This window comes from Parasteatoda tepidariorum, chromosome 9 (genome assembly GCF_982258835.1).
Source record: "Parasteatoda tepidariorum strain Cologne lab strain chromosome 9, Ptep-v5.0, whole genome shotgun sequence".
Lineage (NCBI taxonomy): Eukaryota > Metazoa > Arthropoda > Arachnida > Araneae > Theridiidae > Parasteatoda > Parasteatoda tepidariorum.
The window spans coordinates 30,422,604-30,440,373 of NC_141763.1; the positions used below are offsets into that span (position 1 = coordinate 30,422,604).

Consider the following 17,770-nt stretch of genomic DNA (forward strand, 5'->3'; position numbering starts at 1 on the left):
TACATAAAAACGGTGATGTTTTTTTGTTTTTTTCTTCATTTTTTTTTGTAAAATGCTAAATAATTTTCAGTTTTGGTACATTAAACTGTAAGATTTTTTTTTTATTAGAAATAAAAATAATAAACATGTTCCTAACTGTTTTACATAAAGAAATCTCTGAGAAATTCATAAAAAAAAAGAAATTAAAAAAAATGACTCAATGAAACATTTAAATTATAATCTAAAAATCGTTCTTAGAATTTCCTGAAAAATTATGTAAATAGTGTTCAATTCAAACTATACAGTGCTTAATAGAGACCACCTTTTATACATATTTTTAGAATTGTAAGAAAATGAAGTAGAGAGCAAACACATTAAGTATCCAAAATAACTATTTGAAAGAGGTAAAAATAAGAATGTTTATAAAAAAGGAAGTTACATCATAAAAAAGGAAGTCATAACAACCAGCTTTTTTTTTTTTTTTTGGTGAAAGAAACCGAAATTTTTTTTTTTAAAACACCTAAAAATTTTCTCAGGATATCTCGTTGGTTTTAGAATTTCCCTTGTCTTCTTAACTAGTGATTCCATAGATATCGATAAAAGTATTTTTATTTTCCCAACTAAGTGCAATGTCTTACAACTAATCAAAAGATTTTTTGGTGTTATTTTAACAAGGCTTCTAAAAAGGTGAAGCAATGAAAGTAGGCTTAACAGAATTCCTTGCATATTCCTAATTATCTTTAATAAGTTTCGAATAATTTTAAATATTGTTTACAAGGGCCGGGATAGCCTGGTTGGTAGGGCACTGGACCCATGTCTAAGAGATCGTGGGTTCGATCCCCGCCAACCGAAGACTCTCCATGTAGTAAATGGTGACTGATGCACGTTAAATCTGGCGAGTCGCAAAGTCTTCCATGTTCCCATAACAAATCAATACCTCTAGGGGTACTGATCCAGGAGTTTCCTCGTCTTCTGGATTGGTTCAAAATTACAAAGCTACGGAGTTGAACATTAGTAGTCGTACTCCCAAAATTGGTTCGGCTGTTCAACGACGGATGTAAAATATTGTTCACAGGACCGTGATGGCTCAGGGGATGGAGCATTCACCTTCTAACGAGGTGAACCGGTTTCGAATCCCAGCGATGACTGGTCGATGCAAATTCCGCACCCGGCTCGCACCGACCACAGTGCTGACGTAAAATACCCTTAGTGGTAGACGGATCATGGGTTAAAGTCTCCCTGCCGTCAAGCTAACCGTGGGAGGTTTTCCTCTCTATGTAATGCAAATGTGAGTTTGCTCCATCTTAAAGTCCTTTACGTAGGCAAATTTCTCCCAATACTTGATCCAGGAGTTTCCTTGTCTTCCGGATCGTGTTTCAAAATTACAAGGCTACGGGATTGAACATTGGTGGTCGTAAAATCAAAATTGGGTCTGCTGATGAAAGACGGTTATAAAATATTGTTGACAAGAGCTATGGGGATAGAGCACTCGTTTCCCAATGAGGTGAGAGTGGTTCGGATTCCAGCGATGGTTGGTTGATATGAATTTCACATCCGGCTCGCATCGACCACAGTGCAGACGTAAATTATCCTCAGTGATAGAAGTATCGCGGGTTAGAATCCCCTTGCCATCGGGCTAACTATAGGAAGTTTTCTAATTTTCCTGTCTACGTAACGCAAATCAGGATAGTTCCATCAAAAAGTGTTTTACAAAGGCTAATTTGCCCCAATGGTTAAACTAGGAGTTCCATTGTCTTCTAAGTTGGGTTCAAAAATACAAAGCTAAGAAGTTGAGCATAGATAATCGTAAACGCAGAGTTGGGCTGGTTGTACAATGTCGGTTAGAAAATAAAATATTGCTTACGGAAACTTCAAATGTGAGGAAACTATAAAATTATTTTTACAGACACAAATCATGAATTTTAATACAAAGTAAATACTACTGAAGCATTGCTATTAAATGCAAAACAGATCTATGTTTCGTATCCAAATTTTAATAACGATAACGTATTTGATTAACAGAATATTTATTGATGTTACTGTATATTTTTTAAAGTTACAGTTACAAAAGATTCAATTATTATATGGAAGTTACGGTTATTATTGAGGCTATAGTTCTTGAAGATATGATTACTCTTGAAGTTACAGTTTTTAAAGGTTCGGTTATTTCCGAAGTTGCAGTTCTAGAAGGTACAATCATTATTGAAGTTACATTTCTAGAAGGTACGGTGGGTATTGAAATTAAAGTTCTTGAAGATGCTGCTGTTATTGAAGTTACTGCTTTTGAAGATACGGTCATTGTTGAAGTTCGAGTTCTTAAAGTACGATTACTATTAAGATTACAGTTGTTGAAAAGTAAACCACATTTCTAGAAGGTACTGTTGGCATTAAAGTTCTTGAAGATGCTGAAGTTACTTTTTTTGAAGGTACAGCTATTATTGAAGTTACAGTTAAGGTTACTGTTACTATTGAGATTACAGTTGTTGAAGTAAACCACGTTTCCAGAAGGTACGGTTGGTATTGAAGTTAAAGTTCTTGAAGATGCTGCTGTTATTGAAGTTATTGTGTTTGGAAGTACGGTTATTAATGAAGTTACAGTTCTAAAAGGTACGGTTACTATTGAGATTACAGTTGTTGAAAAGTAAACCACATTTCCAGAAGGTACGGTTGGTATTGAAGTTAAAGTTCTTGAAGATAGTGATGTTATTGAAGTTACTGTTTTTGAAGGTACGGTTGCTATTGAGATTACTGTTATTGATGTAAACACCAAAATAAATATCGTATGACTATTTATTATAAAATGTCAGCATAAAAGCCAACGAGCCAAAAATTTCAATTTCTTATTAAAATGCTTTCCTTTTATAGCAGCAAGAGAAAAAGCCAGTAAATGGGCAGCGAAAATAGGTAGAAAGTTTTCTTTTTTCTTGCTATTTGATAATATACGCTCCCTTTTTTTTTTTTTTTTTTTTTACAACATCAAAAGAGGAAGAAAATGGGTTGCAAAACATAAGCTGACATTTTGAAATTAAGTCGCTTTTCCATTAAAGCAGCAGCAGAAAACCCAACAAATGGACCGCAAAACTGAGCTGAGAGTTTTCTTTTCACCATTCGAGCTCTCTTTTTCCCCATTTTCACTCCTGAAAAGTAATAAATATCTTATAAATTTAAATTTTCTTGCCGTGTATTTGGATAAACAATACAATCATATCGTAATCTCGTAATCATATCGTATATATATATATACATATATATATATATATATATATATATATATATATATATATATATATATATATATATATATATATATATATATATATATATATATATATATATCGGTTGGGTGAAAATTACGAAATTTCATGGTCGAAGAAGGTGCCATTCATTGCAATCGTCTGATTGATCTAATATTGCACAAATTGTTTTTTCGTTGATTGTACCATATCCACAAGATTAAAAATAACATTGTATCTCCATCGTATCTAATAGTACAATCTTTCTTAGTTTTGCTTAGGCTCTCTGCATTAAGCATAAAAAGAGACAAATTTTCATTGATTTCAATTTTTTTACTTTAAAAATTGGTTTCATTATGTTTTTGAAATTTCAACCTGAAAATATGTTAATTAGATTTTCGATCATTTTTATTTATTTGTGCACGCCTATTTTCGTGTTTGGAAGAATAGAACAGAATGTTTGAAGTGAATTATTTTTAACTGAATTTAACAAATTATTTTATACAAAACTATAAAAGAAGGTTTATCTCTTTTTTTTCAGCATCTGTTTCATTTCGCTTTATCTATAATGCAAATCTCCAAATAATACTTCATATTCTATATCTTCTTATCTATATATCTCCAAAGAATACTTTATAATCCATAAATAAAATTTTAATATCACAAACATTAATTTCTCCACTCTTAGTGAATACTTAATTTTCACAATTTCAATTCATCGGGGCATTAGTAAGTAATTTCGAAGGATCCATTGCCACATGAAATAACTTTTTGCGAATAATATGCTATTTTCGAAAATGTTGTGAGTTAGCAACAGCTATTGTTATTAAATCAAGTTTTGCCTATTTTTAGGCACTGTCTTTTATAATATGTTTCCAATATGAGTTAGTATTAGGCTCATCCCTTGATTTTATTCAATAATTATTTTATCAGAAATGAATGTCAATAAAATGATGAAAGAAATTAATAAAATTTTGTATTTTCATTAAGTAAAATTTCCGAGATATAAATAATAATTCCTTTCTAGCGGTTTCATAGAAAAAGAGAATTACATCATAAGCTGAAAGTTTGAGGATGGAATAATATTTATGTTTAAAATTGAAGCTAAATTGCCCCGGTAAAAAATGGCATTTTATAACACTAGTAAATTTTTTGTCAAATTTAGCTGATATTTTTCACTTTACTTAATAGTAACAAAAACATATGAAAATATGTTTTTCTAATACACTTTCAAAAAAGAAACCCCGTTTTTACATATGTAAAATTTAAAACTATTATTTGAATAAAATCAGGTTTCTGTTGATATGCGAAAAAAGTTATTTTTATAAGTGTCTTTAGTTTTTTATCATTTATTTTGTTGTAATTTACATTTTAAACTGCAAAATATTTATGAGTATTAAAAACTTAAACACAAAAAAAGATACCTTTTAATATCATTCAGTTCATCACTGATAATTGGATATTCCCCATAAGCATTAAAATCAAACTGGAAATCATCCAACAGTTCATCATTCAATATTATTCGGTCAGATCTAAAATTATAGAAGTATATTTTTTTAAACTTTTTATTCGAAAAAACTCCAGAGATAAAAAGATTTAAAATAGTGTCTAATAAATATAAATGAAAAAAAAAAGATTTATTTCATAAACACAAAGTCGAAGATCAATTGATATTAAAATGAATATTGAAGATTATTCTAGAAAATAATTGCATTCAACATACTAGTTACTTTTCTGCCATTCTAATATATTTTTTAAATTCACATAGTTTAATCACTATAGAAAATCAATCGTTTCATATTAAGAAAATTAATCGAAAATCATATTTACTTCATATTGAAAATGGCCTTCGATTAAAAAGGGGATTTGTTTAGATTAGAAATTCGAGAAATTTTATTTAAAGAAAATTTGAAATTATAAAGTTAATATATTTTATTAAATTAAAGGCAAAAAAATACAGAAGACTTTACAAAATTTACCTTTTCCCCTCTTTATATCCTTCTCCAAGTTGCAGATCAAATCCGCTTTTATCATCATAAATAATATGGACGGAACTGAAATTATAAAAAATAAAAATAAAAACTATTATTTCTTTTTCAGTATTCTATTCTATTCTGTACTCGATCGCATTTTAAAGATATAAATAAAAGTCATTAATGCATTCATAAAAAATATTTCATTAGATTTTTTTTTAAAAATTAGATGAAGATAAAACTATATTAAAACTTAGCTAAATCGATCTGTTCAAAAAATTTCATTTAACAGTTCTATTAAGTTACTATATTTAAATTTAGCTATCTTTCTTCACTTAATAATAACTAAAGATTCGAGTAAAAATGATTTTCTGGCATAATTTTGATCAAAAAACCTTATTCATCAGCGCTACAGTCCCCTAGCAGTAAAATAACTTGGGCCCTCATAGGATCAATATTCATGAATCTTGGCTAAATAAGGGTTCAAAGTGCCAATATTTTCCCAATATTAGCCCTATATAGAATTGTCAGATTCACCCGATATTTTATATCCATTATTCAGCCAATATAGGCCCAATGGATGCCAACATTGGCACTATATAGGACTAATATTAAAAAATCTAGATATCCCAATATTGGTCCCTCGTTGCATGCTCATGTAGGACTCATATTGAGCCTAACTGGGGCCAAGATAAAATTGTTGCTAGGGCCTGGCGCAGTCCAAAGAGTTCTTAATTCGCTTCCTCCAAGCAGAATGGTTCGACGGAAGAATTCGCCACTTTTCTACTCCAAAAGTTTTAATCTTTCTCCACGTAATCCAACCATCTTTTGTATGGTCAACCTTTTCTTCTTGCTTCTTTCATGTTTGCATATATGTTAGTTATTTGGGAAGGTCTGAATTGTTAAATTGATAGACAAGTCCTTGTCATCTAATCCTATATGATTTAATTATACTTACAATCGATGTTTAGTTTTCAATATTTATTGTATCTTGCATGAGTACCCCTTCATATTTTATTTTTCCTAAGTACTCCAAAAAGAAGCGAAGATTTCTTTGAAATATCTGTAGTTTGTTTTCTTCAGACTCATTAAGTATCCAGCTTTCACTGTCATACTAGATTATTGGTCTTATAGCTAACGAACGAATCTTGCCAAGGAAACGACTCTTGATTTCAGTTGACTTTTTATCCAAAATAGCATCTATTTACTACTAAAAATCTATTTTTATATTACACATATAAACACTATTGCTGGTAATAAGCATGCCTAATATTCAAATTGGATGATACTTACATTTTAACACTATTACTAGTAATAAGCATGCCTAAATATTTAAATTGGATGATACCTTCGTATAAACACTATTCTGGTAATAAGCGTGCTGATAATAAGCATGCCTAAATATTTAAATTGGATGCTACCTTCAATATTGCTGGTAATAAGCATGCCTAAATATTAAAATTAGATAATACGTACCTTCAAAAGTGTGGTTTCCAATTATAAGGGGTGGTAGAGCTCGGCCATCATTACTTTGGTTTTCTTTGAATTTGAAACCAAACATTCATCTCTGTCAGCATTTTGAGAAGTAGTAAATACCTCCACTATAGCCCATCTTTAAAAATTAAACCTTTTTAAATTGAAACCAGAGTCTTTAAAAAATTTTACAAGGATATAAACGATAGAGATCCACCATGTCTTAAACAGTACAGAAAAATCAGATTAATCTGACGTTTTACTCTATTTTTTTACTTTTCAAAGTCATTTTGACTAGATTGATAAGCTCTGTTTGAATTTTAAGCTGGGACATTGCCTCTAACAGCCTACCTCTGTTTATACAAAACATGAACTGACTTAAAATCGAAAAAATGATAGTTTCTATCAATTTTGTCATAACAATGTAGGCTGTGATTAAACAGTATATAAGTTTTTTTCTTCAAATTTTTAAACAAAGTAATAGTTAGTACTAAATCCGAATATGTTAAAAAGTGGTTTTCTTCTCCGTGAAACGCAAATGCGAATTAGTTCCATCAAAAAGTCCTCCACGAAGGCAAATTTCTGTCAATACTTGATCCAGAAGTTCCGTTGTTTTCTGGGTTAGGTTCAAAACTGCAAGGCTACGGAGTTGAACATAAGTAGTCTTAAACCCAAAAAATTGAGTCAGCTGTTCAACGACGGTTATAAATGTTTAAAACCGTGAATCAATTTGAATTGAGTAACTTAATTTAAATATAAATACCTTTTCCAAACATCCAACTCATTACTGATTTCATGGTAAGTACCATATCCATCATAATCAAATTGAAAATTATCCGTCAGTTCATCGTCCAGTATTATTTGATCGAAGCTAAAATTATAAAAAAGCATTTCTAATTTATTATTTGGCAAAAGTTTTAACATTTAAATTAGTTTTCCAACCATGTCAATCCGTATAAGGATCTATTTTTATGAACAAGAAGTTGGGAATAAATATATTTAAAGAGTTGCGATAAATTGTATTTTAAGTTAGTTTCATTTATAATACTTTTTTCGATTCATATAACAAAAAACATTGTTTAAAAATGCTTTTCAGTACAAATTAGATTTTTAAAAAAATGTTTACAACCTCTTAAAAATATAAAAATCAATCTTTTTGCTTTTATAAATTTTAAAGCTTGGAGATACGCAGATTAAATTCAACATTAGACTTAATTTCATCTTATATTTTCTTAAAACTCCTAGCTTGTACATTTTCATAGTGATTGAAAGTAAACAATTTTTATTACAATGCTATTAAGGTTAGCAATTTATAAACGTTTCACATTATTGCCTTTATTTAATAGCACCATCCTTAAGAGTCTGCACATTTTTTGCATTTAAATCGAATATTTATACAAATAGAACTGTTTTTTACATTTTTAATGTAACAACCTGGACTATGATTGCGCAGACTATGTTCCATTTAAGATTTCAACCTATTTAAAAGTCCAAGGCATTCGGTTTCTAACATAATGAAAAATTAGAATAATTTTGTAACTCAATATTTAAAACAGATCCGATACCTTATTACATCATATTTAGTTTGAATGGTTATTAAATTGATGATAACCAAGTGGATTGTTCTTTAAAGACATTAAAGTATTTTAGTTTAGGATGTCCATAATGAAATGGACCTCTATGATTGCGATAAACAATTTCCTATCGCGATAAACAATAAACAATTTTCGATAAACAACGAATTTATTTAATTCATAATGTTGACAGTATATTAAATTTGTTAATTGGTGTAAAAATTAATTATAAAAATTAACTTTAAAAACTGATTAATTTGCACTTAATGATATAAACGTTACTTATATTAATAAATCCCGAGCACTATATTTTTAATTGCAAAAATTTAAATTTAAATTACCTTTTGCACTCAGTGCTGTTATCATTTCCATCTTCCCAATAATAGGGGCCATACCTGAAATTATTACAGAAATTTCTTTTTTTATTTCAAATTTGGTATAGTATTCAAAACAAAATTATTTAAATTTATTTTTTTATTTATGTTGCTCAGATGAGACATCGATTTCGTAACAAAAAAACTAATTATAATAAAAATAGAAGTTTCAAGTAAAATTTTCTATTAACACGAAATAAAAAAAAAATACTTACTACAAAATATAAATCTTACTACTAAAAAAAATTGGAATATGTTTTGCATTAATGTGTGATTAATCACCTATTATACAATAACACGTAACATAAATACGTTAATAGTGGTAAATAATTACAAGATTATACATTAATGTATGATGAATACTCAAAGTAACTAAATATTTTGTGTAATCAGCGGTAAGATCACTGTATTTCGTTCCGGAAGGCGACAGGCTTCAATCCTGAAGAAATATATGCTCTACAAGTGCTCATTAAATCTGTGGAATAGACAGTCCTGTTGGCTGTCGCTGAGTAGTACCGAAGGGATCTGGAGAAAATTTTCCTCCACTTCAGATCTATGTCTAAATTAAGATAGCAGTCTAACAAATGCATGATACAGTCATCTCTAAGTCGCACTTTCACCTTAGCAGTCGGACCCCCTCTTGTCAAGCTAAAGTTCCCTAATGACTTAAATTGCAAAGCCAATGCATTGTGACGTTGGCTTGTCAAAGTGTATTTAGAATCAAGAATGAAATGTTTTAATAATGAATATAATGTTTGGTAACTGATCACATAAAATCACATTTAATTCTGCGAGTTTTTTTATCAGCGTTTTAAATTTTCTGCTAATTCTAATAATGATATTTAAAATCAGTTTCCTCACCTGTATCTTTATTCCCAACTAACATGAACAAATCATTTTTCATTTTATATCTGAACAATTACAAGATCGACTTTTACGAACAATAAATTTTAAAATCAGTCAGAAAATGATATAAATACAATATGCAGTGAGCTACATAAAATGTCATCCTGAATAATTATTGCTCTACGTATGTAAAGTATTCAAGTACAATTGCCATTCTTAAAAGTTTAAAGAGTTGATCACGAATATGTTGCTCAGTTAACGCTATTAAGTTACAAAATGAGACAAGAAACGTACTCACACTCAATAAACAACCTTCTTTTCGTCAACAACAAAATCAAGTTGAAAAGCCTGTATCTGGAAAACACAGTCCTTGGAGAGTTTTCTTTTCTGCACATTTCATGAAGCTTTGCAAATTTTTCATGCGAATCAAAAACTTTTTTTACTTATTGAATAGAATTCTTTTTTTTTCTACTTGGTGCTGATCTTTGTATTAAAGCTGGTATCATCATCATTATCGATGACAGAACACAGCGACACACAAATAAGCTACAGAATCATCAGCTACAGTTACATTAAGATTTTATCATATTAATGGGTTGTTATAACTGAATTTTTCGAAACTTCTTGATTTACCCTCGATGGCTCAGGGGATAGAGCGCTGCCTTCCAATGACGCGAACCGGGTTCGAATGTCAGGCTAATCTATACGAATTCCGTATCCGGCTTGTACCGACCACAGTGCTGACGTGAAATATGCAGTGGTAGATGGATCATGGGTTAGAGTGCCGTCAGGCTAACCGTGAGAGATTCTCGTGACTTTTCCTCTCCATGCAACGCAAATGTAAACAATTAAAGGATTATTTTAATTATCCCCTGAATACAGCAAATATATGTCCTATGGGGGTCAACATTGGCCCTATATAGGACTAATATTAAAAAAACTAGATATCTAGAATATTAGTCTCACGTTGCATGTTCCTATGGGACTGACATTGAGTCAATTTTGAGCCCAACTAGAAATTAAACAAAATATCCCCAGGATATTACGATTAATCAAGTAACATTGATTTAAACTTTCTATACTAATAATATATAAAGCAACCAATTGCCTGATTTGCCTTTTGAATCTAATTTTTTTGTACTCTTTACTTCTACCATTTTTTTTCTCACAAAAGCAAAATTATTTATATAAATTCTAACACACGAATTTAAAAAAAAAAGTTATACTTACTCCATTTCTTCATCATCATCTCCATCTCCCAGTTCATCACCCTCAGCTAAAGATTTGGGGGAAAAGTATATATATACTAAGAAATAATAGTATGTTGAAAAAAATAATTTAAACCTATTAGAAATGTGCTATAGTACAAAATCTGAATATAAAATTTCTAAAACTGATATCTCTTTAAAAAGGTTAAAATTTTGGCTATAATTAATAAATTCGTAATATATGAATTCGTGAAAAAAAGCGCTTTCGACAAAATACTAAAATAGAGATCTATCGACAAAGACTACTCACTTCTGCCTAGCTTATGCTCTCTCTGGTTATTTCAGTTTCCGTTTTTAAAAGCACTATATGTTGAGCCATCTCAGCTAGATTTGGCATGTGACATATTTAGCGGCAATCATGGGTCGATTTTCTAGCGTTGCCATTCGGGGAGTTGTAATGAGGCTTTTTTTGTCGCCGTGTAAGAGAAATATATCTATAGATTCTGTTTGCATACGCTTGTACCTCCACTTCCCACGTCCAAATATTATTATCTATTTGTATTATAATACCTATTTGTATTAGATCTATTGGTGAACAGAAGTAATTTTTCTGAGCAAATTATTTTTTAAAATAACATTTATATTGTTATAAAATTATATTGTTCAAACAAATTTGTTGAGTTCACAACCGTAATTTAAAGTTTTCGTTTACCAAACGGGCGGATATATTAAATACAAATTTTGCTTGCATCTCATTGTGCATGATCGTTAAGTTCTAAATCATTTAACAAATCTCTTCAGCTGTAATTTATAACAGTATATTAATAACAGTATGTTAATAACAGCTATTAAATAACTTTATCATAAAATATAGCTCCAGAATTACATTAAAAATCTTTCTCTATATAAAAATCTAACGATTATGTCGCAGTCTCCCAATGTTGTCGGTGCATTTTATTGGCCGGAAAATCACTTGGTTGAATCCAGTTTTTCCTCACTCATTTCCATATTGTTCTGGTTGTCATCAGCATAAAATTAATAAAAGTCATAAAGGTACTATTTTTCTATAAACATTTTTGTATCCCTTATTTAAAGTTATTTTCCAGTATTGCTATTATTACGCTTTTAATTCAGGAGTTTAAAACTAAGGGAGTATATTAAATACTATTTTTGCTTGCATCTCAATGCGCATGAAGATGATCGTTAAGCTCTAAATCATTTAACAGATCTCTTTAACTCTAGTTTATAACATTATATTAATGTTATTTGCACGACAATAATAATTTTAAAACGGTTAATAAGATTAGACCTCCATTCTAAATAACTTTATCTTAAAACGTAGCGAAAAATTACACTATAATAATAATGAAAAAACAACGATTCTCTTAGTTTTTTTAGACTCTTGAATTAAAAGCGTAATAATATCAGAGCAGGAAAATGAGTTTAAATTAGGGATACAAAAACATTCATAGAAAAAAAAAACATGTAAAACTCTTATTAATTTTGTGCTGATGACAACCAAAACAATATGGAAATGAATGAGGAAAAACTGGATCCTACCACGTGATTTTCTGGCCAATAAAAATGCACCGACAACAATGGAAAACTGCGACACCATCATTAGAATTTTATATATAGTAAGATATATATATATATATATATATATATATATATATATATATATATATATATATATTGTGATTTAATTATTTTTTATTGTCTAAGTCAGGTAAACTCTGGAATCATCGTGAATGACAAGTGAGAGCCACATCAACAAACTAGTATTGTATGTTATCTAAAACCATTAAATTTGCTTACAGAAAAGTTTCTGAAATGTGTTTCTGTGAAATCTAATTTGAAAGTACAGTAATTGAAATAAAAAAGAAATTAGCAATGTATTAAAGAGAAAAAATAATGGAGCTATGTTTCTTATTCCTTACAAGAAACCGCAAGAAATCGCAGTGCATTTACAGAAGAAAATGATGCTCTATTTTTGTATAAAGTACGAGTGATATTCGGTAATAGGTGCTGTTTTTATGGGTGCCAAATGCACTAATATAGATATCGAATATAGGTATCTTAGAGGAAAAAATCTAATTTTTTTTATAAGCCTAGCCAGGCTATCATGGATTGTCCTGGAGCAATCAAGCCATACCAAATTACAGTAAATCTTTTTTCTTGATCAGATGAACTTCTAAAAACGTGTTTCTTATAATCTAATGACGTAAAGTTACCAATATGGGTAACAAATAACAAGAAATAATATTATTATGTCATTTATTATTGATAAAATTATTATGTTATTCGTGAATAAAATTATTATGGATAAAATTATTATGTTATTTATCATGGATAAAATTATTTGATCGATTTCTTAATTGTGTCGAAATAGGTTTTTCAGCTCATATTATGATAATTGGGCTAACCTAATTTCAAAAGTTCATTACAAAATTCTCTTTCTAAAATAATTACAAATATCTTCAATACAATAACATTTTGCGAGTTTGCATTGTTACTAATTAATGTTCATAAGATACCTAGATGCCTAACTATGAAATAGTACCACGTCAAGACATTTGCATAAAAAAATATCAAAAATATAAGTACGGTATTTATACTTACGTGGTAATCGAGGGTATTTCTCCCTCTCTTTAAACCAATGGTTTAAAAGAGCATTGCGATATAAATCGCTATTTTTAGGCATTTTATAATTCGCAGTGAATAACACAACATTCACCAAAAAGCATTCAAAAGAGAATGAGCAAGTATTGTTTTCTAGATCTGATCTTAACAATTAAAATTTTTTTTGCCAACACTGATTTAAATGAAACCATTGTTACAATATAATTATTTACTCAGTTTAGTAAAAGCTTCTAAAAATTGAAGCATTGTTGCAACTATTGAATAAATTTTTGTAAAAAACTTTTGAAATAAATTAAAGATATTGTTGGAAAATTAGTAACCTAAATTTCAATATACATAATTTAATTCATGGTTTTTAACAGTTTATATGCAGCGGACACTCATGCTTTGAGTTAATGAGTCAATAGGCTGGGAAATTTCTTAATGATTCAAATTTGCCTGCAACCCCAATGTAGTCACTTAAAAATTATAATTGTAATAACTAAATTAATCTAACAGATGTAAAGTAAAATGTGTTTCTGTAAGATTAATAAACATTATATACAAAAAGGTTTAGGTAAAACTGCCTTTTTTTTTTCAATGCCCACCTGGGGAATAACCTTTGTCACTACAGACATCTAAAGGAAAGATTAGTTGACCACTCTTTCAGGGGCACAATATTAGGTGGACCAACGTTGCTTCCACAGTAAGGGCAGATAGTGCAGATAATGAAAGAACATACATGCCTTGACCGGGATTCGAACCCAAACCAGTTCCCGGAACCCTACACAGTTCGATCGCCTGAGAAAAAAATTTTAAAACTTTGAATTTTCTACAATGCTTGGAAAAAAATGAAATCGATTTTGACATATGCTAAAAACCAATGAAAAATTTCAGAAATTAATAAAAAGTAAATTTTTATAGTTTTTCTTTTCAATATTTTTTTTTATTAAATTTCAATACATTGAAAAAAAATGCTTTTGAAGTGAATGAAAAAAAATTAAAAGTTTTGAAGAAAATAATTTTTGATTTTGAAGATTACTTTTCAGCTAAATATCTGCACGGTATTTTTCTTTTTTAGATTTTACGATATTTTTCTTCCTTGGAGAAGAAAAAAATCTTTAGCGTATATACAAAAGGGATAATCTCAGTTTTATGCTTTTATTGCTATACAGTTTTTCTTAATCAGTTTTCAAAGGATAAAATGTATCGCTAAACTTTCTTTCTGAAAAATGAAACTTTGTCTTTAATATTTTCTTTTTCCTTTCTACTATTTTTAACCGTTTATTCCACGTCTTCCCTGAATCTGAAATAAAAAATAATCACCAGATGCTGTGATAATCTGCAACACCTGTTGCTGGGAAATTTCTGTTACGAGGCTCATGGCATAACTTTTGCTGCTTGCATTCAAAAGTAATGATGGAATTAAAACTATTTTAATTAAAAAGTTTTTCAATTTATTTAATTCCAGAAAATTTACCGATATCTAGTACAGATGAGAATTTTGGTAGACATTGTAAAAAAAACCAGTGGCTTCATTCCCATTTAATGTGGTTACCAACATTTGTCAAACCCTTTAATGGTCGCATAATTTAGAAGAAAACGGTTATCAAAGGGTCGATTTTTTTATTCAAGAAAATTGTATAAAACTAAATGCATGTACTACATCTGTGTTCATTTTTTATTTTGTGAGTTAATTTTAGTGCTGACTGTGAGTTAAATGGATTTAGTGTGAATCAGATGAGTTCTGACACCTAGTTGAAAATAAAAAATCTCTAAATACATTGCAAGTAGTCTGGTGTAGCCACCTAGTGTAAAAATTACATCTTTTTAGGCCGTCACTTGTGAAAACTTCATGGGGGTCACGAGAAATAAAGGGTAAAACTTCACCCTGTCATTTTGATGAGAACGAGAAGGAAGTGGTTAATACTAGCCTGCTTAATTTGTATTTTCTCATCATTTTATATGGGTGAAAATGAAGTTTTTATTTAAATTTTCCGAAACATAAAGATTTTTTTTTTCATTTTTTGAGGAACAAAAACTTAATATGGTAGAAAAAATTAGACAATTAACTTTATATGGATGGTTGGTCGTGTAAAAGCTAAGCGCAGATGGCACTGAGGGTCAAAATTCACCGCGAGACTTCCGAATTACTACTTCCGACTGACTTTTACGCCTGAGCTTAAAAAAACGAGCCATTCAATGTAAATTATACTTGTAGTGTTTTCAATATAACGCGTTCTTTCAATTTAACTTTCAACGAAACAAACAACAAATGATTTTGGAAGACTTGTTATGATGCTAAATAAAACAAACAGCACTATTTTATACAAATATAGTCAAACAAGGTATAACGCTCAAAACATGGCGAACCCTACACTTTATTTATGGTATGATATTAATTTTGTAAAGATTTTTTCAATGCTCTCGACCTGTTAGAATTGATAAAATAAGAGTAAACTCTTATGAATGGTAAAATAACGCGTAAATTTAAACTCAAATTATAATAAAACTTCCTAAAAAAGCAACCCTTGAAAGGGCGACTAGTAAAGTAACTATAAAAACATATGAAACTAATAGAAATGCAGAAAAAAATTAGTTTGTTCTATATTTATGTGTTATTAGTTTTATAGAATCTAACCCTTTAAAGGTTATTAAGTATAGCGGCTGGTTCACTGATGCAGAAATCCCCTCCACTGTTCCTAAGAAACATTTCATAGCTAATACTTTTATAAAGTTATTCCCTAAACTAGATACTTTTCAGATGTGATATTCTCGTCTCAGTTGCACAGATCTTGAAGCATTCATTGACCAATCAGGAAAACACATGTAACTTAAGCGAATTATTATTATATCTCAGATTCAATGACATGCCGCAAAAATTTAACTTAAGCGAATCATTATTATATCTCAGATTCAATGACATGTCGCAAAAATTTACTCCTACGTCAAGATCAAGTGAAAGTCATCTCAAAGTTTATTGCCATATTATGAAAAAGTTGAATATGGTTTCTATAATTCTGTATATTGATATAATTTTGGCCATATTTAAGATTTTTTTAAAACAGTTAAACAAATGAAAGTATTAAAAAGATTAATTTCAGTGCCGTGATTTACTATTGGCACTAGTATTGCTATACATAAAAACGGGGATTTTTTTTTTAAATGTCAGATAATTTTTAGTTTTGGTACTGTAAGATAAAAAAAATTTCTTAGAAATAAAAATAAGTAACATATCCCTAACTGTTTTACATAAAGAAACCCCTGAGTGATTCTTAAAAAAAATGGTACAATAAAACATATAAATCTTAATCTAAAATTGTTCTTAGAATTTCCTGAAAAATTATGTAAAGAGTGTTCAATTCAAACTCATACTATATTATACAGAGCTAAATATACAGTGCTTAATAGAGACCACTTTTCATACATATTTTTAGAATTCTTGTAGGAAAATGAAGTAAGCGGTAAACACATTATGTATCTAAAAATAACTATTTAAAAGAGAACAGAATGTTTATAATGACAGATATAAATAACAGAATGAACGAATAATATAATAACAGAATGAACAGAAGAAACAAGAATGTTTATAAAATTTCACGAATCATTAATAAGGAAGTTATAACTGAAGTCATAAAAACCAGTTTCTTATTGTGAAAGAAACAGAGGAAATAGAAAAGATTTTTAAAAACACCTAAAAAAAATTTCAGGCTATCGCACTGAATTTAGAATTTCCCCTCTCTTCCTAGCTAGTGATTCAATAGATATCTATGAAAGTACTTTTGTTTTCCCAACTAAATGGTGTTATTTTAAAAAGGCTTTTAAAAAGCTGAAGAAATGAGGGTAGGCTTAAGAGAAAGCCCTACATATTCCAAATTATCTTTAATAGGTTTGGAATAATTTTAAGTATTGTTTACAGAGCCGTTATGACTCAGGGGATGGATCATTCACCTTCAAATATGGTGAGCCGGGTTCGAATCCCAGCGATGGCTGGTCAATACAAATTCCGCACATGGCTCGTACCAACCACAGAGCAGGTGTAAAATATCCTCAGTGGTAGACGGATCATGGGTTAGAGTCCCCTTATCGTCACGTTAACCGTAGGAAGGTTTCGTGATTTTCGTCTCCATGTAAAGCAAATGCGGATTAGTTCCAGCAAAAAGTCTTTTTCAAAGGAGCATGGGCGCAGGGTTAAATGTTGGTGTGTGGTTAAAACAGAAGTTCCCTTGTCTTCTAAGTTGGGTTCAAAAATACAAAGCTAAGGAGTTGAGCATAGATAATGGTAAACGCTGAGTTGGGTCGGCTGTTCAGTGTCGGTTATAAAATAAAATAAAATATTGTTTACAGAAACTTCAATAGTGAGCCAACTATAAAATAATTTTTTTGGCTACTTTTACGGACACAAATCATGAATTTTAATACTGTTCTGCGATAGCTTGCGGGTGTATAAAAATCAAACTTGGACAATGTGGACTGTATAAAATTTAT

General features: G+C 29.7%; 1 long non-coding RNA gene across 1 annotated transcript; it reads right to left on the reverse strand.

Annotated features, from left to right (window-relative positions):
- Positions 1 to 2,528: 2,528 nt before the first annotated feature.
- On the reverse strand, positions 2,529 to 7,525 carry LOC139426927 (uncharacterized). Its single transcript, XR_011638052.2, has 4 exons — positions 7,422 to 7,525; positions 5,192 to 5,266; positions 4,637 to 4,744; positions 2,529 to 3,116 (listed from the first exon to the last, which is right to left on the reverse strand). It is a non-coding gene; the product is annotated as an uncharacterized LOC139426927 (long non-coding RNA).
- Positions 7,526 to 17,770: the final 10,245 nt, after the last annotated feature.